Source organism: Dicentrarchus labrax, unplaced genomic scaffold (genome assembly GCF_905237075.1).
Source record: "Dicentrarchus labrax unplaced genomic scaffold, dlabrax2021, whole genome shotgun sequence".
NCBI classification, from domain to species: domain Eukaryota; kingdom Metazoa; phylum Chordata; class Actinopteri; family Moronidae; genus Dicentrarchus; species Dicentrarchus labrax.
The window spans coordinates 8,109,591-8,130,946 of NW_026136713.1; positions in this window are offsets into that span (position 1 = coordinate 8,109,591).

A 21,356-nucleotide genomic window follows, 5' to 3' on the forward strand; every position below is an offset into this window, starting at 1 on the left:
ATTTGATATGGGAAATGAAAATAAAGTATAAGATGTGCTTGGTCCCGGGGAGAAAATGAAGTAACTGCTCTTCACTTGAACTTGAGTGCAGATGAGTCGTCACTGGAGGGAAGAAAACATCCTTGCACATGAAAGATTAATTGGAAATCGCATAGACCACATCTTCCAGGTTTTCCTCCTCCCATGAGAGAAAGTGGAAGAATGAAACATCAGCGCAGAGAACGATCATGATGTACCTAAAATGTATTTGTTTATTGATTTTACTACTGGGGATGCATATCTGAATTATAGAATATATAGATGCAGCGCCGCTCTTTAAAGTAGCATTTCACTGTGTGTAACTCTGTGTGGTGTGCTGGTCTGTCTTCATCTATCCACCCATCTGTCCAACCATCCCCTCCACTTTCTATACAGTATGAATCCCACTCATGGCTTAGTTCCCTGTAATATTGATTGATCTCTTTGTGAACGCTCTATCCTTCTTCAAAACCCCCTGTTTCTCTCATCTGTCAAGGACAAATGGAGACACAAAGAAATTGTCAATATCTCCTTATGCTTCTGTGAGAATGCCCTCTCAGTTGAAAGCGCAGATGAATCATGAAAGTTTTCTTGAAAAACTAAAAGTGAATTAACCGATTTTTAAGTTATTTTTAGACTCACTTTGGGCTTTTTTTCCCCTCTATGTAGATCGTAGATACTAATGAGGAGTAACAAAGGCAACAGTGCCACAGGATCCATCCCTCCATCCACATGGGAGTTCATTTCTTTTGAATTCTACAACAGGCGACAGCAGGCAGAACATGGCAAAGACTCCTGGCTCAGGGCACACATGTTAGAAGTGGAGTTGTGTCATTGGACTTAACTTTGAACCATGTGTTTTATCGTAGGATAAACAGGGTTCCATGTTACATCTGCTGCTGTTGGCCAGAGGGGCTACAGCTGGATGGTGCCATGATCAGTGAGATTATCCACAGAGTCATTTCACTGGAGTGACTGAACAGTTTAATTCCAAGTCTTGCATTCCAGAAGGTCTTGTAGACAGGGGTGTCAGATTAGTCTGACTGTGACACTTACACACTTTATTTATGACATTTAAGTGCCTCAGATAAAATGTATATAACAGTGTATATTACAGTAACGTAATCAGCCATACAGCACTTATTCCATAAGCGTACAGCCAAACAAACTCCTCTCTGCAGGAAATGAAATGTCAGTCAGTGCCAGAATATTTGTCAAGTAAAGTTAAGATATAAACCAAACAAGTCCTGGAATGCAGACTTAAAGGACAGGTTCAGATTTTGAGATACTCACACGTCTATCCCTCCACTGCAGCTCAGCAAGGAAACCCTGTCTGGCAAAAAGCAAAGAGTGAATTTTATATGTAAAAGACTTTGGAAGACTTAATTGGCTGTCTCAGCCTGCTGAACTCTTGTATTAACTTGCACAGAACAAAGACGGTGGATTTTCTACCCTATTTCTGACACTGGAGTTGTGCAGGAAAGGATCACTCCAGGAGCAATCAATAACTCTTTCAATGTATATTTGCAAAATATTAACCTGCAAAGGTCTGTGTGAGATTGTGACACATGAATGTTGTGAGGGTACCTGAGAGATCTCCCCAGAGTGTGACGTCTGCAAGGAATTTCAGTGACAGGAGGCAGCTGAATAAACTGTCAGGACTGTGTAACATCCCTCAAAAGGCCGGCATGCTTTGTGAACATGATTTGATGCATGGAATAAGTCTACCTGCTGTGGCAAATCCTCACCTGACTAATCCCTCGCTGAGGGACTAAAACCATAGACAGTGTGGGGCTGTGACTGGAACATTGTTGGGAAAAGTGATGAAGAACAACAGTGGAGGGGAACAACGAATAGGTAATGCTTACTCATCCCTCAACAACAACTGTCAAGGTCCCCTTGAAAAAAAAGTTTACCACAAAATAGTCTTGTTGAGTTTCTCACTGAGCTCCCAGGTATAAAACCCTTTACCCTGCATTTACAGGTGAAGGCTAAAGATCCTCTCCAGAAACTTTCCAGACATTTCTGAAATGATGTCTACTCCTACCCCCTCACTGACAAATCCCAAAGTTATGAATATGCAAATATTGTTAATTTCAAATATTGAGATTTCTCCTGCTTCACCAGAAGGTTCACTCTCAGTGTATTTGCGATTGGAGGTTTAAATTAGCTCATTACACATGGATAAGTTGCATACTGGGCCAGTATTTGACGAGCTGGGAATGAGAACCGGCTGTGAACTGTATAAGAGAAACTACACTGGCCGCAAAACTTGCAAAAAACATGACAGACGTTTTGTTTAAAGGAGACTTTGAACTAACAAAGGCAAGGAAGTACACATGAAACAGTGGGAAGTACATGAGGAAGCAAAGTAACCTCCACCTGTCTTTACTGCCCAATGCCCTGGAAAAAAATAAACAATTTAAAATAACTATATTAACATGATTGTATCTGTTCTAACACACTGAAGTAGACAAAGCAACATCATTGTTAGGCAAACTAGAGGCCTAACTTGGTGTAACGCAAAAGGTATCAGCACAGTTTTGATGTATATATAGTGATGTATTGATTTGTACGTTTCTTTATTTTGTGATTTTTCAAAACTCTTAACAAAATTAGAACATCTGTCTGTTGTGAACCATTAACACAATTACTTAGTTATTTTCACAGAATATGCAATCAGTTAATACATTTCTAAAATGCTTACATTTACTTTACATACAAGCTTACACAATTCCAAAAGTGTCGATTTTTCTTGTCCTATTTACAAAAAAAGTTCAAACCTTAAACAGAAGAAAAGAAAGGGGTAGGACTGCGAACAGAACTGATGCCACTGTCCTACTGAGATTTTACTGAAGTAGAAGATCACTGATCATCTACTGTAGTGTGGATTACCCCAAATCAAAGGTTTGACCAGTTACAACATTAAAATACTTAAAGGTTGTCAAAGTTATTTGTTGCAACAGAAAAAATTGCTACACACATACCAAAACACAATTTTGAGAACAAGACCTTTAATGGACTATTCTTTCAGTGTGGCATTGAATATTGAATTTATTTGAATACTTATACCATCAAAGAGCATAAAAACATGTACATTAGGTGGCAGCATGCACCTAGATGTCGCTACTGTATGCAAACTGTGTGGAGTCGAGAGGAAGAGCTGCTTTTGATATGTTGCTTTGACTAATTGCAGTAGTTGTTGCTTCTGATAAATCAATTTCCAATCATATAGCCTGTTTGATAACCTGTTTGAAGCTGTCTCTCCTTTTCTCTTTCTCTCCTCAGGTGTGATTGTGCCACCTACACCTGCTTAAAGAGACCACATCACCAATTTTTTATTTACACCTCTGAAACGAGGTTCATCTTTGGTTCGACTGGGGAGTTTCACTCTGGAATTAAATTCTTGTTGTTGGGCACATACTTCAGATTATTGACTAGGAGCCAAATTCATCATCACTATTAGAGGCAGGATGAAGGGTGAAAGGTGCCAGTTAAAATTATGATCAAAACATAGACTGTGAAATGATATAATAGGCACATATATCAACACATTATAAATATACAGAGGATACAGTTTTGTTCTCCTCTAATGGTGTTAATCAACTGAAATGATTAACTGTCTATGTCAGAGGAGTGGTTGCTAATCTGCTGAACACTAATTAAAAAGAACCTGACCTGTTGTGTAAAATAAAAACTCGCTTTCCTACAATTAAATACAAAACGACTACACCGTGACCCATTTTTAAAGATTTCCTTTCTTTCCTCTTTCATTTGGCAGGTGAGAAGAAAATATGGTAGTTTTGTCCTGAGGCACCTGAAGGCAGCGTGTGCCCGAAGCAACAATAAATGAGCAAATTAAAAAAAGAGTGTGTTATTTAAGCATGTCAAGAAGAATTTGGACCACCAGCCCCCATGGTGTCCAACACCTCCCTGATGGTTCATTTATAGGCTGAATTTACCTCCTTGTCAGTGCTCTGCAGTTTATATTCTTTATAGGGAATGATGTTTTACATGAATTCAAAGCTGTAGGGAGCAAAAGTCCCCAGAGAAAACAAAGATGACCTTTGCCTGCTGGCTTTCAACAGAACAAATGAGACTGAGCACAGGAGGGGTTACAGTGTGTGTGTACAGGCTACACTCTGCAAACCAGTCTTTCCTTCTTATCAGACTTTTATTATCCCGTTACCAATCTTACCTGCAATCTTTAACCCTGTCAGGCCTCCACTTCCCTCTAGACTGCTATCATTTGTTGTCCGGGGAAGCTGAACTTGAACATGCATTTATATTGCACCGCATCATAAATGTCAGCTGTATCCAAACACGCACAAACACTAAAATTCTGGATTGGTAATAACCTCCTTTAGGACTTGGAAGCTCTGTTGCAGTCCAGGGCCACCAGGGCAAAAGTAATTACACAATCTGTTTAGGTGTCATCAGCACATAATTTCTGTGGCTGCTCAAACATGAAGGAGACCTTGAGGTGCTTATTTGTGAGTGTTTGTGTGTGTGTGTGTGTGTGTGTGTGTGTGTGTGTGTGTGTGTGTGTGTGTGTGTGTGTGTGTGTGTGTGTGTGTTTGTGCTCCTCATCAGGATGGGCTATAGCTGCTGTCAAGGTGTGAAAATGTAATAAGTAATAAGAGATGCAGTTCTAACTGTTATCGATTTCAGATGCCCTTGCAAACAATCAGAGTCAACAACTATCTTTTTGGAAGAGTATGAGAGATTTACTAAAGCTTCTTCTTAGCTTCTTATGGACTAGAGAAGTCTCTATATAGGCAAAAAGTTATACACATAAACAAACACACTGGCAGAGGAATTGACAGTACAGAACTGGCTATACAATAATCTCCATAAACAGATATCTACATATGAATGCAGAATCTGTAGGCAAGGGAAGAAGATTTTGGCATTGGAAGTGGTTTCTGTTTTTATCCCCCGTAGTATTGACCAATCACGTTTGAGGGTTTTAATTACAGGCAGGTAAATAGTTTGTATGAAGAGCAAAAGAGGTACAACGCATCGGCTATCATCTGATGGCGATTTACGTGGCTTTTAGTTACTTTATTAGCTTTTAAACAAATGTATCTGCATTCATACGCAGATATCTGTTTATAGAGATTAGCAGCAATGTGCCTTTCTCATCACTCTCGTGTCTGAAGTTGCTAATCCGACTGCAGAAGAAATCTTGGCCTGGGTATCTGTTATCCATTTTCTGGATATGTGCTGGCTACAGTGGAAGCCCTGAAATGTTGGCTGTTGTCCACAGAGGCTAAATTGTTGTCAGACGATGCCGATGGGGACTGGATTTGCTATACAACAGCAACAACTGCTACACTACTACTGATAATAATAATGTCAGTGTGTGTGGATTTAAATTTATTTTCAATCGAGTTTTATGACTACAAAGGAAGGGGTCAGAAACGCACCTTTTTGTTTCAGCTGCTGAAGAGATGTACATTTTCATGTTTGATTGACAACAACTGGCAATCTGAGCTCTAAGCAGTCTTCTGTAAGCTGTGGTGTTAGAATCATCTTAAGGGAGTTTAAGTGAAATTTCCAGGTATGGTTACGTGCTGTTCTCTGTGCTGCAGTTGACCAGCTAATTTATTGAGCCTGCAAACTGGCAGTAGTTGTGCGCTTTTTCTCCAGCTGAATGTTTGGTGATTCGTTAAACAAGGAAACTTCATCAGGAAAGCTATTGTGGCTTGTTGTTCAAGGTCTGTGGCTGTCGTGTTGTGTAACAGACAACCATCTGGCTGTCGGTTAGTGTGACATCTGCTCTGCCAACAATATAACAGTGACATTACTGATTTATGCAAATATAGTTCTAATTGATTTGAGGGTACGATGATAAAAATGTACAGGTCTACTTTAATCTAGCTTTTAATAATAATATGACTGGTTATCGTCATACCAGTTTGAGCTTTTTGAGGGATGAAACTACTGTAGTATGAGGTAGGCGATCTCCTGTCAGGAATGATAAATGCCACTCATATTTGAAAATTAAACTTACCACTGTAAAAGTACTACATAAATTTACTGCAAGCACAAACTCCAAAAGTTGTAGTACTCAAAAATGTAGCAGTGAAGGATTTGATTGATTTCCCACCTTTGGACCAGCAGTGGACCATAAGCAATCTCTTCTTTTATGTGAAAATCAATTTCTAGAGTGAGTGCATGAAATCTTTCATGATTTATTAGGCTGCATTTTTTTAATCACATTTTCTCCCATCAGGCTTATGAATTACTGGGTTTTATGACAATATATTGCTGTTGAGAAACTTTTGTCCCAACAAACTGTGGCTGCCCAGTAGTGTTGTTGACTTCAGTGTTCTCATTGATCCAGAACTTTACAATCATTACAAACAGCAAACAGCGGATTGAAAAATTAAGCAGTCGTTCTCTCTCCTGCTCTCTGACACACACACTTACACCGTTTAATGGCTACTACATATAGGGATCATTGGACCAAAATTAAATTTGGGACTAAAACAGAAACCGCAAACATCTTGATACTATGAACCAAAGACCAGTTCATGGCTGAGCCAATGCCTCATTAAGCTCGGAGTAAAGAGGCAGTTTTGGGTCAATATAAATTTCCATGCATCTAAATGTTTAAACAAAAGGGAAATTACAGTTCTGCTGTAAAAAAAAAAAAAAAAAAAAAAAAAAAAGGTGATCTATGTGCTCTATTGCAAACTACTAATGCAAAGTGATCTTATGTTGGCCAACACACTGCTTCAGCAGTTCTGAATTCGGTGATATTTCTATGTAACCTTTTTATGATTCACTTTGGATTAAAAAGCAAAGACGGGGCGTAGAGGTCTGACATTTAAAAGCTGTTGCTGTTTTGCAGGGCCTGTAAAGCTGCTGCCTCTCCTCTCTAACAGCACGAGGCAGAGCTTTTCCTCATACTTAAACTGACACCTGCAGACTCAAGCTGTGGATAACGACCCACTGAATCAGAGAGCGAAGCATAGCAGCATAAATCAGAAAACCCAAGTAATTATTTTTATTTCTCCATCAGCTCAGGGATCAGTACCCTTGAGGTGGCATCCTGCCCACCACCCCTCCACCTCCAACATCCCAAACATCCAGCGTCCTTCTTGCCCTGACAGCTCAAGCATCTAATCCCATCGAAGGACCCCCAAGGTTGGTGAAGATGATGTTTTCAGAAAAAAGCCTGAATGAGAAGAAAGGAGGGATATGGAAAGAAAAATGAGATTGGCAGTGCAGAGACAGACAGCAGGAGAAGATGGGGAAATGAGGAGAGCAAAAGGAGGGGAACAAAGTCACATCAAAACAAATCAGGGAAACCTCTCTTCTAGGATCAAATTCCTGTCAACACTAAGGTCAATAAGTCGGCTTTGAGCTGTGGATTTGAGCTACAGCACTTCGTGATCTTAGAGCATCTTAGAAAGTTTAGGAGAACAGCTGCAAGGTACTCTTGTTTATCTGCGTAAACAGAATGTGAGCGTGTGAGGTGCCCTTGTGAGCATCCACATTTGTGTTTTTGTGGTTTTGTGTAACTGTGGGTGGCAGGTTCGTCCTTCTTAAAGTATGTACACTATGCTGTTTGTGTATTTGGGTGGATACACAACCTACAAAGCCTTTCCATTGCATTTGGCCAAACCAAAAGAAATGGGATAAGGAGATAAAGCAATGTAAAGTCTGTTTAGTCTGCCATTGGCTCAGGGTAGCAGCTCTACAAGCAACAGCATTCCAGTAAATAGGATTGATAGAATGGCATTCTGTTGTCTACAGAAAGGTTGTTTCACAAGCCCTCTTGGCTGCTGCCCAGCTGATAGATATCCATTCTATCTAAAGCCCAGCATGAGGCACATAAGAGCTTTGTGCACAGTATAGCATTATTTCTGAAAGGTCTGCATGAGTCAGTTTGACCTCCTTTAAAATAAACCTTAATTGGACAGCACCATAAAAAGCACTTATCTTCGCTTGTCCACAAACATCACACAACATTTCATCTAAAGTTCATAATGTTTTCTTTCCAACACCAAATGCAGTTTATAAACCTACATCGAAGCCTCTGCAACCCTGTTAAACCTTTCTGTATGTGATTAAAGAGGAGAATGATGCTGCGGGTAAGAAGCTGACATTAATCTTTTTTCACTTGGCCTTCCTGGCATCTCTGCCATCACAGGAGTAGAAATGTGAGTATGTGTCTGCTGCTGGAAGAATGTAGTGCAGGACAGACGGACAAAACATGAGGAGGGTTTTCCTGTGATTTTAGAGACTGCTATGTGTGTGCCTTCACTGATTAAAGTGAAAGAAGGAGAAAGAATGCAGGTGTACCACTGTTGACCTCTTCTGAGCAGGCTGGTGGTGGATCACACTGGCAGTATTAATACCAAAATTACAGTGACACTACCCTGACATGGAAAATCACTCAAATTCACCCGCAGATGAACCAGAAATCCTTGTGCATCAGGAAACATTTATGGTGCTGAACAAACTGTGCTTCATGCCATGCAGAAGATATTAAAAATATTCTATTGATGTATTAACATAGCCATAAAATAGCATCTTGGGTTTCTTTTTCTTTTTTTAAGCTATCGTGAGATACAATTTACTCCATTTACTTGGTCAGGCTGATAACAAAAATGGCTTTATGGAAAACGTTTAGTGTCATAAACACGAGACTTTTCTTGTCTGAATTAACAACTTAATCACTGAGTATTATCTGAAGGGTGCTGTGTTATAATATAACCTTTATAAGCCATATAGTCTGTCTGTCTATGTGGAGGGTTTTGATGTTGGAGATTTGAACAACCTGAAAGCGACGTTATGTGAAGAAGTGAAGCAAACAACATGACCTTTAAAGATGTCGTCTGAGCACATTTTTTTTTTATCCATGAGTAAACATAACTCAGTTAGCTTATTATGGAAGCATGTGGTTAGAGGCCGTCACAGATGATGATGAGAACATAATGCATAAAATAGAAATGTAGAATAAACCTCCCCTTCAGCTTGAAAAAAAAAACCTGACTTCCCACTCTTGATTGGAGTGCGGGTGAACTATTTTCTTTGTAACACGTGAGCCTTGCACCTAGATGCCCCGCGGCTTGCAGTTTGAGGTCAATGAAGAAAATTTGTTACCGTGCAGGATTGTGAAAAGAAATCATCCACACACTTACCGCCTTTGAAGACACCCTGTTTATTGTTTAAGCGTTTGGTTAAATATGCCTCCAGAGTAGAGTGTTTTGTGGTTTGCATATTTTTGCATTTTTTTGTTTTGTAAAATTAAAAATGTATTTTGTTTTTATTTTTATATTTGCTATTTAAACCAGACTGACTTTCAGTTAAAGTTTGCATTAAACCACACTTTTTGTTACCTACCTCCTTTCCCAACGGTGTCGTCTAGAAATCTAGAAATTTGTAAAATACTAAATGGTTTTGGAGGAAATGGCCACCTGGGCACCCTGGTGGTTAAAATGTTATGCAGCCCCATACGCAACAAACTGTGATGCAGTGTGGGTTCTGACACCTTTCTATCAGAACCAGCATTAACTTTTTCAGCAGTTTGAGCTACAGTAGCTCGTCTATTGGACGGACCAGCCTTCACTCCCCACGTGAGCCTTGGCCACTCATTACCCTGTCTCCAGTTTACCACTTTTCCTTCCTTGACCCACTTTTGATAGGTACTGACCACTGCAGACCGGGAACACCCAACAAGAGCTGCAGTTTTGGAGATGCCCTGACCCAGTCGTCTAGCCTTACATTTTTCGTCAAAGTGATTCTTTTTATTACTCTGTCTCTCTTACTCAATATTTCCTCGCGCTTCGCTTATATATTCCAGACCACCACTGACATTTCTAACCATCCTTTTCTTTGTACCCTCTTTTTGCGATACACTTTTCCATATTATGCTGTAAAATGTCCTGAACTGTATTAATCATCAGTGTTAGCTCATTGGAGATGCTATATGCATCTTCTGGCCTGTGGCAAATTCAATGGTCCAACAACAGCAGCTAGAAACATGCTCTTTCCAGCTGACACGTGCTGGTCAGAGGCAAGAAGCAAAGATAGACTATGGACACAAAACAAACCACAAACCCAGATAAACACAGAAGCTATTACATGGTTTGTGGAGTGAATACATAAGAAATTGGCTGATAAATTATACAAATAATATCAGAAAATGTTCAGAACAATGTGTATTTGTGGCTTTTTACGAGACATGATAATTGATTGACTGCATGACAAATAATCACCATTAAAATGAGAGAAAATACCTTCCTCTGAATCTAATAAAGGAATAAATCTGGATCTTCCCAGATCTTTAGCCATGCTTGCAGACATCTACAGAGTGTTTCAATAAATCATTATTTGAGGCTTTTGGAGCAAAATAAACAGTTCCAGGCTAATGTTGCGTGGTATCCGTGTTTGCCAGACTCATTTATCAGTCGCATAATTTTTTACTTTGCATACAGGTGGGTCAAGGCCAAAGTTGTGGGAAAGAGTTTGTCTCATATTGGTGAAGTTACTCACAAACATGTGGAATGACACACTTGCAGAAGGATGTTGCTCATCTTGAACCACATCACATTCTGCAGCTTGTATCCAGTAGCTTTTACCAGCAAGATGAAAGTACTTGAATTGCAGTTTCATCTCACAGTTCTTCTGTTCAGGTATGGTGGTTTTATGTACAATGTTTGAATTACACACTCATGACTATGATAACCCTGAAGTTATTCTATTTTCAGTTTCATGAATCAACATTTTGGAGCCTTGTTTGGAGATTGTACCCTTTTCGGGATACTGAAGGCTACTAATCATCTGGGTGCTGTAATTCATAGGACAGGTGATTCAACTCACGTGTCAATCAAAGTGGAATGGAGCCCACCTAGATGCCAGTCAGCATCCATATAAACATACATCTATACAAAGAAGAGTAAAACAGGCGATTAAACTACATGAAATACATCCACAAAAGAATAAAATCAGCCACACAATATTAATAAAATGGTAGAGTAGAGGAGATGGGGGAGATGAATTTTTGGATTAAGACAGTATGGGGGTAAAAAAGTCATTAGACTGAGTTTCCACAGGGAGCTAAACCTAAAGTAGCAGCTGAGTACAGGGCATGAGCTAGACATGTAAGACTCGGCCATGACCTCAAGGCATCAAGCTGTGAATTCTTGCAGGCTTGAATGTCTGTAGTTTCAATTTTGAATGCAATGCATGCATGAGTTAGGAGGAGGAGAGAAGATGTGGTTGCTTCTAATCTACAGTAACTCAAAATAGGGCATTATCCTCAGGCTACTACATAGGATAACATCTTGTTTGATTATTAGACTGTTACATTAACAGGTGCATGCACACATGAATACACAATAAACAAGCCTGGCCTATCTTAGTATGGCCCTGGGAGAAAGTGCATCAAAAATGACCTCACCCCAAGCTATTTTCTCTGCGGTATGCAGTAATACAATAATAGAGCTAATTTTCCTTGACTGGCCAGGAATTACATTATGTTACATTAATGTGAATTGTAGACTGCAAACAGCAACATTTATTATTTTTTCAAAATCTCTGCGTGGATTTTCCTTTGGTTACAAGCTTGAATGCTGTGTCATTAGCATCACATCTCTCTATTCTTTTTGAGAACAAATGCTGTTGTGTGGTTTCAGTGGTTGGCCTGTAATGTCTGCTATTGAGTTACAAGAAAAGGAGTCTGGAGGATTTCATATCTTCATCATAAATTGTTTACTAGGGACAGCAAATAAACTCAAAACTGAACTGAAAATGAAAAATTAACAGTGATGACCAGATTTTCACCACCACATATATACTTTTTTTATTGTTTTATGTGAAGTCAGCAGTAGATATTTCCTCTCTCTTCAGCTGTCATGTATGCGTGATCTTCACATATCCCTACATGAAATTTGCGTCCTTGGGGACTCCCCTTTAACCTGACCTCTCTCTCTCAAAATAGCCTTTGCATCCTGTGGGAACTAATTGAGGCACACGCCATCCAGTAAGCTGCATGGAAAACTGTGTTTTGCTCAGCTGTGTGAAAGCTGTGTGGAAAACATATACAGTTTGCATTATGCATTGTGTAAATCAGGATTTTGGAGGCTGTGTTAATGTTGAAATGTAGTATATTACTGTCACTTTTGCTTAAGGAATACATAAGTGAAAGTGTCTCAAAAAGTTCATACACACATGAATGCACTTAAAGGACATGAACATGAACATAAACACAGATACTGACGAGAAAAACGGTCTAATTCCAATCCCATATTATTTACTCCAGTTAGGAGAAACTTCTAAATGTTTAAGGGATGATGTTGCCGTCACTTGTATGATCTGATCTAGCTCCAGTTTGCCTGCCCTGTTTACAACTCTTTTCCCAACATGTGGAGCCAATAAATGGCTGCAACTGACCCACTATTCATCTCATCTAGAAGAGGTGGATCCCACAGGATAACCAATCAATGTCAGCCTCCGTTATGGATTAGGGAAAATAAGTGTTTTTGTTTAGAGGTAAAATGAAGAGGATTGTTTTATGAAGCTCTGGTCGGTTCATTCTCTTGTTTAAACCCTCTCCACATCTGCCACATTCAAACATCTGCTTTAATCTGCATCATTTAAAAAAAAATACTATGCCACTATAATACCATACCAAACTCACTGCATTACTATTTGAGACATAAAAACTCAGGTTTCCTTGTGCTGGCAAACTTTATATTGGTGTACATGTCAATCAAACCAGTCGTCATGTAGAGAGGTTGATAACCGGTGTAGAAAAACATGACAGAGCCATAAGCCAAATAAAGAAATACACAGTATATGAAATACTGTACTCATTTTGCCCATTACTTTGATCAAGTATCTGATGTACTGTAATTGTTCTCTTGTCACATCTACAGTGTGCCTTTTTGATGTGGAGGCTTGCATATGTCCAGTTTTGACTGTTTGCAGTGCTGCTACTGTGTTTTTTTCCTGTCCAGCATCACCTCTCCCAGCTGCGGTGGGCAATCAGACAAAACCGGCTACAAAATTCTCAATCAACCATCTGCAGTTTGGTTGGAACAAAGGAAAATATAAGAGCTCCAGAGAGCTGAGTAAAGGGGGAGAAGGTCTGACAAGACAGGCAAACAGCACAGCAAACTGATGGGAGGCAGCTGGGCTTAATGGGCAAGAGCTGGTAGAACAAAACCAAATGCTCAGCTTAAACAGTGCTGAGGCAAGATCACATTTGACAAGTGATGAGGTAAGTGAGACTAGGTTTCTTCACATAGAAAAGGACACATAGAGTACATGTGGTCAAGGTGACAAAGTATGTAGCCAAAAAAAGAAAATTTCCATAATTAGCTTAAGAGAAAAAGAACAAACCTATTTACTATAAATGCATTCACTTTGAGACCTTCCACTCTTGTTTAGCTTCCCAAGAAAACATTTAAAGGACTGATCTAACAGTGTACATAGTTTTGCCAGACCAAGAGCAGTATTAGATACATGACACACTCATATGCCTTATATGGCGACATTTTAATGTTGGCTGTAGTGAAATGTCAGCTTACTGATGAAAGAGACCAGTTCTCCACCCTGTGGAGGTGTCTGCAAGGCGGGAGGACAGCAGATTTAGAACGGATTTAAAGCCAACTGAACCATATGTGACATTCTGGCCTTTTGTCCACACCCCTTGCACATTACCCTGTGATTATATCATCATAGCGGTACATTGTGTGGGGCTGGAGAGGTGACGGTAGCTGTCCACACTACTGTGAGAAATCTCTATTCAGGCTCCATTTAACTCAGAGTCAATAAAGTCAGAAATGCAGCAGGCAGAAGAATCTTCAAGACCAGGTTCATTATGATCAGAAAGAGAGGCATCGCTATTTATAGGACATCAAAGGTAGATGGGGGGGGCGTATTGATGTGAAGTTGTGTGGAGCGCCGCAGGCTGAGGATAACAACAACGTCTCCTCTCTGAGGAATCCTGCTGTTCATGTCTTGGAAGAAAGAGACAGAGAGAGAGAGAGAGAGAGAGAGAGAGAGAGAGAGAGAGAGAGAGAGAGAGATGGTGATCCTTGCACAGGAAAGAATGTTTGTCCATTCATGTGATCATTGATTTATATCCTAACATTGCCAGCACTGGCAGAATATGTATGTATGAATGGTACTGTAATATATTTGTTGTTTGCAGCTGGACCTGGACATCCACATACTATGTGGAAAGAAGCAGCTGGTCAGAGATAGCCTTTGCTGAAATGCTTTCCTCTGTTAATATGAAACAGATGTATATAAAAAAACTGATTTTGAATTAAAATCCTGTCAAAACATCCCAGAGGCAGAAAGTCCACATGTAATATTTCACTGTTACAGCATTGTACAAATCTCTTTCCACTTCTTTAGCAAATTTGCAAATCAGTCATGCTTTTCACTGAGTTGGTTTGATCTTTTCATCAGTTTCTACTTTTGAGAATGCATACACAGCAATATGTATAGCCTATTAGTACAGACCATAAATATAAGAACTACAAAATAACATCAACCATCTTTAAAAATATTTTTAAGTGTGCAATATTTAACCTTGATGCATCAATTGAGTACATTTAGCACAAAATACCTAATTCTATATTCTTTCAACCTCAGTTTTTTTTATATCTTCTAATCTCTGCATTAGGCCTATTTCTGACAGTGGCAGAAAGAGTAGGCAGTAATCTGGGCTATTGTAGACACGTGGTGGTTCAACATTGGACGGACTCCATGTAGGGCAACCTGTGGTGTCTGTAGATAAAGTGGCTCATTATAAGGTAGCGAAAACACGATGATTCCTAGGTGGGTCATTATGCACTAAACATAACTATAATTATTATGTTCTGTATTTATTATTATACATTCTTATTTCTACCAATAGATCCTAAATGTTACACACTGTTTTTAGCAAATGTAAAGCTATCTGGATCCATTGCCTGGTGGAACCAGATTTTGCTAACGTTACCTTAAACTCTGAAAGTATCCCAGACCCACACAGTGCAGAAATACTACACAGCTGACTTGCTGGTTGTGGTCTAGCATATGTGTTGTAAGAATGATTCATTGGAGGCCATAACATTGGATCAAGCACCTGCTGCTGCATGGTGAGCTGTTGTCAAAGTTTTCAAAGCCTGGATTCTAGATGCAAGTAGAGGACAAATTTTTCACATGCATATGCTATCTGATAAAACCACAAGGATCGTTTGTTAGACAGATTTTATTCCAGTGGCATCACTGAATGCCCTTGGTGTATTATTATTCTTCTGCCCTCACACTACGTCCCTATTAGTGAACATCTCTAACCAAGACAAGGCAGACACGTGGGCCAAGGGCAGTTATTTATCTCATGAGCATCCAATGAAGTCAACATGTCATCCTGAAACCCTCTGCAGCTAATGGGCTTCCATCAGCATGAAAGATAGCTTGATAAATATCAAACACGAGGACATACAGGAGAGGAGATAGCTTGATTATTAATGATAATACAGGGGATCATTTAGATGGAAACGGCTGTTTTGGAGCACAGATCAGATATGCATGGGTCAAAGAGTCAACATGGTTCACTTAACAAAATTATCAAGTAGCATTTTCTTTTGATTATGATCTCTGCCCAGAGAATGAGTTATGTTGTGAGTTTAGATAATCAATCAAGTGCGGTCACTTACTGTGTTTATGAGCTAACCATAACGGCCTGCTTCTCATTGCTTATAATTATACTGCTGAAAAAACTGCTTCAACAAAGCTCGCCTCTTCGCACTGAACCTCTCGTGTCAATCCACATTTACTCTCTGCAACAACACAACTGTCTGTGAAGTATCTTCATTTGATGTACAGGATCATTTGCACAAACAAATGATCTTCTGTATCTGTTTTATTTTGTACTCACCTTTTCCCTCACTATTCAAATCCTTTGTGTGATTTTCCCGCCTTCGTAATTGTCTGACCCGCCCGATTGCTTTCACCTGTTATCACTTACACATGGTATAAATAGTCCTTGTCTCCCTTTGTCTTTGTCAGTTTGTCTTGTTCAGTAAGTCAGTGAGTATTGTCAAGTGTTGTAGTTCAGAGTCCAGGTTATTTCATGTGTCAACTGAAGTTTAACTTTTGTTTGCATTTTTTTTTTTAAATCCTCCTTGAGAGCAACTTTTGTTTGCATTTTGATATCCTCCTAGAGAGCGCCTTTTGTTGATAAATAAATATAATTTTTTCCTGCAACTTCGTCTGTGCCAGAATCATGCATTTGGGTCCACCAATATTGTGTCTGAGGTCGTGACAAGCATTCAACCTTAAGGACAGCTTGGTCACCAGTAAGTGCTTTAGATACACTTTTTAGAGAACAGAGGTATCAAAATGATCTGGAACTGACCCTCCACGTTTTATCTGACCCAACCTGAATCATTTTATGTTCTTATATAAACCTATAGAACCATAAAAATATCAGTCAGGTGTATGACATCTCTAGACCTTTATGGTTTGATATCGGAAAGGGGCGAAATAGAGAGAAAAAGTGAAATTAAAAGAAAGTTGGATGTATAACTGAATTGTCCAACCCCCACAGTTACTTCTGACTATTCCTGTTTTTATTTTCATGCATCACGTAATGCATTTTTTATGCCAGATTTACAGTCAAAATAATGTTTTTGGGTCCTTGATTACAGGATATATTAGACAAAAGGAGGCTTGTCATTTAGCCACCACTGGTTTTGTTACTAAATGAACAAAATGCTGTATGGAAGAAGACTTGAAACTAGCAATTGAGACCATAAACTCATTAGGAAACCGTTTACTGAGTTAATAAATCAAGTGAGAAATCGTGTCATTTCTCCATTAGAGGTCATGCTATCAGTTTTTATTGCCACAATCGAGCTCCCCCTGCTGGCTTTTACACATAATGCAGGTTAAGACACTTCCATGTTGGCTTCACTTCGCAGACCCGGAAGCTCTGTTCATTATATACTGTATATTGTCAATGTACAGACCCCATTCCTACATTTTTTTTCTGTTTTTGGTTTTGAAAGACAACCATCCAAAACTATGGAGTGTGGTGTTAAGATGGAGGAGGGGGTTAGAGAATAGAGAATGAACCTATTAACACCCATCCAGCCCATACCATTTCTAAGGTTTTCCCCCAAAACTATTCATCAATATGTCAGCAACGACAACAATATCTCTGTGAAACTAACATACTGTCATCTCCATAGGGAAAGATTGAAAGGTAGAGATTTCTGTAGAGATCTCTCTGGAGCACCTGGACATATCTCTCTCTTTCAGTAGGACCATCAAGCCTCCAGGGCTCTCTGAGACACCACTGGGCTGGTTGATTGATTCCCCCTCAGAGATTAATCTAGATATTGACTGTGCAGTGTGAGTGTTGGTGTGTGAGTCAGAGAGAGAGAGAGAGAGAGACAGTGTCTGATAGAGACAGAGCCAGTGGGCTTGGTGATCTACGGCCTGTTTAGATCCTCATTTCCCAGAGTTCATAGCTCTCTTCCATCACCCCGCAGGCAGGGAGCCAAGCTTTTGCTCTGTCCTCCACGGTGGTCTAATTCATCCTCACTTAGGAAAGGTAAAGGCTGCCTCTGTCTGTCTCAACAGGTCCAAAGGCAATTCATTTTTATCACTTCACTTTGATCCGTACTCTGTACTTCTTATCTTTATTGTGTGGATTGTGCAGTTGATCTTTTTGTTTTTATGCTCCATGTACCCAGTGGAAAAGGAAAAGGAAACTCAGTCTTTCCTTAAGCAAAGGTTAAATAGGCAAAAATTGAGCCAAGGAAAGAAAACAACCTTATTACAAGCCACGTGCACCCACCCACAAGCACTTATAAATCAAAAATCCAACACACAGAAAACACATGCAGAATTGTGCACACTTGCCCTCCTACTCAGTCCCTGAAACGCTCTCATTTGAAAGCAGATAAGCTTTTAATTCAGCCAGATTCAAATAACTTCCTCTAAAGCTGATGGTAATAAAATGAGGCTATCGCTCCAGTATGGACAGGTAGATGCAGCTGGAGCAGGTGTATGTTGGTGAAACGGAGCCAAGAGCTTGATGCAGATTTGCAGTTCATTATATCCAGCTGTGCATTTGTAGCTCTGTCAGACCTTCGCTACAATGACCTGCTTCACACAGATGGCTGCCACAGCTGATGAGAAATCTGGCTGGATTTTGTGAAGAGGGTAGTATTTCTGTGAGGTGAATAGTAATGATTCATTTTAATGTAGGAGAGAAAACCCTGTTTTTTTTCACAAATGCAACAATGATTGAAACAGTTTTAGTCCACTTAGTCCAACGTCTTTCCCACATAAGAAATTATGTATCGAAAAGCTGAGGAAGTAATAAAATATGCAAATGTATTGGAGGCTCTGTATTGCCCTGCCAATAATTGTTTGCACAATTTATTAGGTTATTGACGAGTTTAGAGGAGATGCTATTAAACTTAATGTTGTGGACATGAGACTGACTCTATTGGGGAGGGCAGCAGTCTGCATGCACTTACTGATTCATGTATATATATTTGTAGAGCTGTCAAATTTACTGCTTTGGATGAGCATCAAAAGTACATCATTTTGTACCAACTAAGCCTGAGAACCAGCAGCAGCAACAACAACGTCAGAAACAGTATTTCATGTTTCAAAGTGCCTTGCAATGAATTGAAGACAAATTCAGACAGCATAAAGCCCCAGTCAGACCAAAAAGTAGCCGAGGGACTCCTTTGTGCATGAGTTATGAAACAGGTAGTGCTTGGTGACCAGTGTTTTGTGTAACGCATTACTTAGCTTGTTTTTTGGTAATAAGTGATGTAAGGGAGTCAATCTCACTTACTGCTAGTTGTTCCAATACCAATACCAATACGAGTCCATTGAGAGTGTATATGATGAAGTCTGTTTTGAGGTTTTGTTTGAGATGTGTTAGTGGGGGAAAAGAAGTACATTACCCCCCCCCCAGAGTCTTCCATTTATAAGGCATTATATCAGAATGCATCCACATCCATGTCTTTGGAGCTGGCAGGCAGGTTCATTAGGGGAATTATTTCTCCATTCGTCATACTGCCTGATCATGGTCATTGTCATTCATTTCCAATATTTGTGGCACTGTTTGCGTCAAAGGGAACAGGGACGTGTACAGTGCTTGTGAGTGTGAATCAATTGCGATGGCAGGAGAGAGTTTCTGTATTTCTTGGCATGCAGCTTCAACATTGCATTTGACAGTCCTCACTGTATCAGTGTTCTACACTGACACCCAAATACATTGCATTAAGTGGTATGATCTTTGCAGTGTCTGTTTGGTCAAACTGAATGATGTTTTAGAGAAAAAAAAACATATCCACTGGTAAGACGTATGCTGATAATGGTAATGGCCATTATTTTGCAGTGTGACGAGCAGGTCAAGTTTGCGGTTTATGGAATGCATTTTTTTTGTTGTTCTTGTTTTGGAGTGGCTGTGGAAGAAGTATCCAGCTAGTTGCACTGTAATGTTAAGTAGTAAGTGGTCCAAGTTTTCCAAGCTGGTGTTGTAATCCACTTTTTCGCTGAACCGAATGTTTCTGTGGTTTCGGTTGACATATATCTGTGATTTGGTCTTACAACTAGTTTTTGTTGTGTTTGTTTATAGGAGATGTAACTATCAGTAGTAAGTTGCCATGATGAATCACCACTCTCCATTCTCCATTGTTGTTTCTTTTTGGAGGCTTGTTACTGATTGCCACATAACTTTTCATGACCACTGTCTTTTAACAGATTTTACTGAGGAAACTGGGGGGTATCATCAGAATTTCTTATACTTTAACTTGTGACTTACCTGACCTGAGCAATAACTTGACTTGCTTTATTCTCACCACAGTGACTTGGGACTCGCTTAAAACTTGAGGGTTAAGATTTGAGATTTGTGAATGTGTGACTTATCCCACCTTTGGTAAAAAGAGGACCTAAGCACTGTGCTCTGATGAAGCATATTCAGAACAGGTTCGTGCAGTATGGAGATTTATTAAGAATCAGCATAAAAATCAGCATTCTGAGTTGTAGAGTTGTAGCTACTGTCTTTTTTGGGAGACCAGAGGGGAGTACATTACATCAATCTGTTGCCTGCTGGTGATAAAAGCGTACATTAGTCTTTCACTGTTCTCTGGAGGGAGAAATTATCTGACCTTGCTGTATTTCAAAGGTGAAAGAAAAGCAGTTTGACCACTTCTCCAGTGCACTGTGAAATTTAAGCTGAGACCACACATTCTAACACAGTATTTTGGGATTAGAGGGTTATGATTTAAAGTTTGCTATGGGGCATCCTCAATGGGCAAAGTAAAAATCCATTTAGTAAGTAGCTAATAACAGTAATAATAATGGTAATTATAATAATAATGATAATAAAAAATAATCAAGATGTGAGATGATGAAATATGCTTCATCAGGTGAAGCTCAGGTCACTGGTTGTGTTGAAATGCTCCCCACAATGTAGACTTTTCATTCGGGGTAATTAGAGAGTTGTTGTACTCCACATTAGAGGCTTCGGTGACAAATGACTTAACGAGCTACACAGGGAGTCCTAATTATTCTGCAATTAGAAATGTAATTATGGCTTGCTCCAACGGCTTGCTTGCTAGCTGGCTAGCAGCAGAGACAGAGTGAGCATCACATTTAACCGCCAGCTAATCTGTCACACATGGAAAGGTCTCCAATCACAGTCCCAAGACTTAAACCTGTGGACTGAAAGAGACAGGACTAAGCCACTGAGGTCTGCAATGCACCACTGCAAGCCCACACTGGAAAAATCCACAAAATACAGTTTCAGATCTACCTTAAACAAGTAACAACTAGGACATCAGTTGTGAACTGTTGAGGCAGGCAGGGTTGCAACTGGATTTCCCTCAGCGTTTCATTGCTTTGCTAAACAAATGTACAATTGAGACCACATGATGAGATCTGCTAGAAGTCAACAATAAGAAGTTTGGTTCAAATGGTGCAGATACCATATACCAGATACCTCATAACTCAAAGAGAACTGAGGTCAGAGTCTGTTGCTGTTAATCTGTCCAGCAGCAACCATTTATTCATTCAATACAAGCTATAGGTTGTGTCTTGGCATAAAGTTGGCAGTGTCACTGATAATGGATTTCTGTAATGTTACAGGTCTGTAGTTTGCTAATAATTTATTGAGGGTTGCATAGAAATAACTGTAATTTGGTGCTAATTAAGCACAAGACAATTTTGTACATGTTGTATGTTCAGCTGACCTACTGTGCACAGATTTAAAGACTTAAGGTTATGCTATCTTTTGATCTATTGGAATTAATGAATTTGAAGGGTACTAACTTAACTCAGTCTCTGAACTC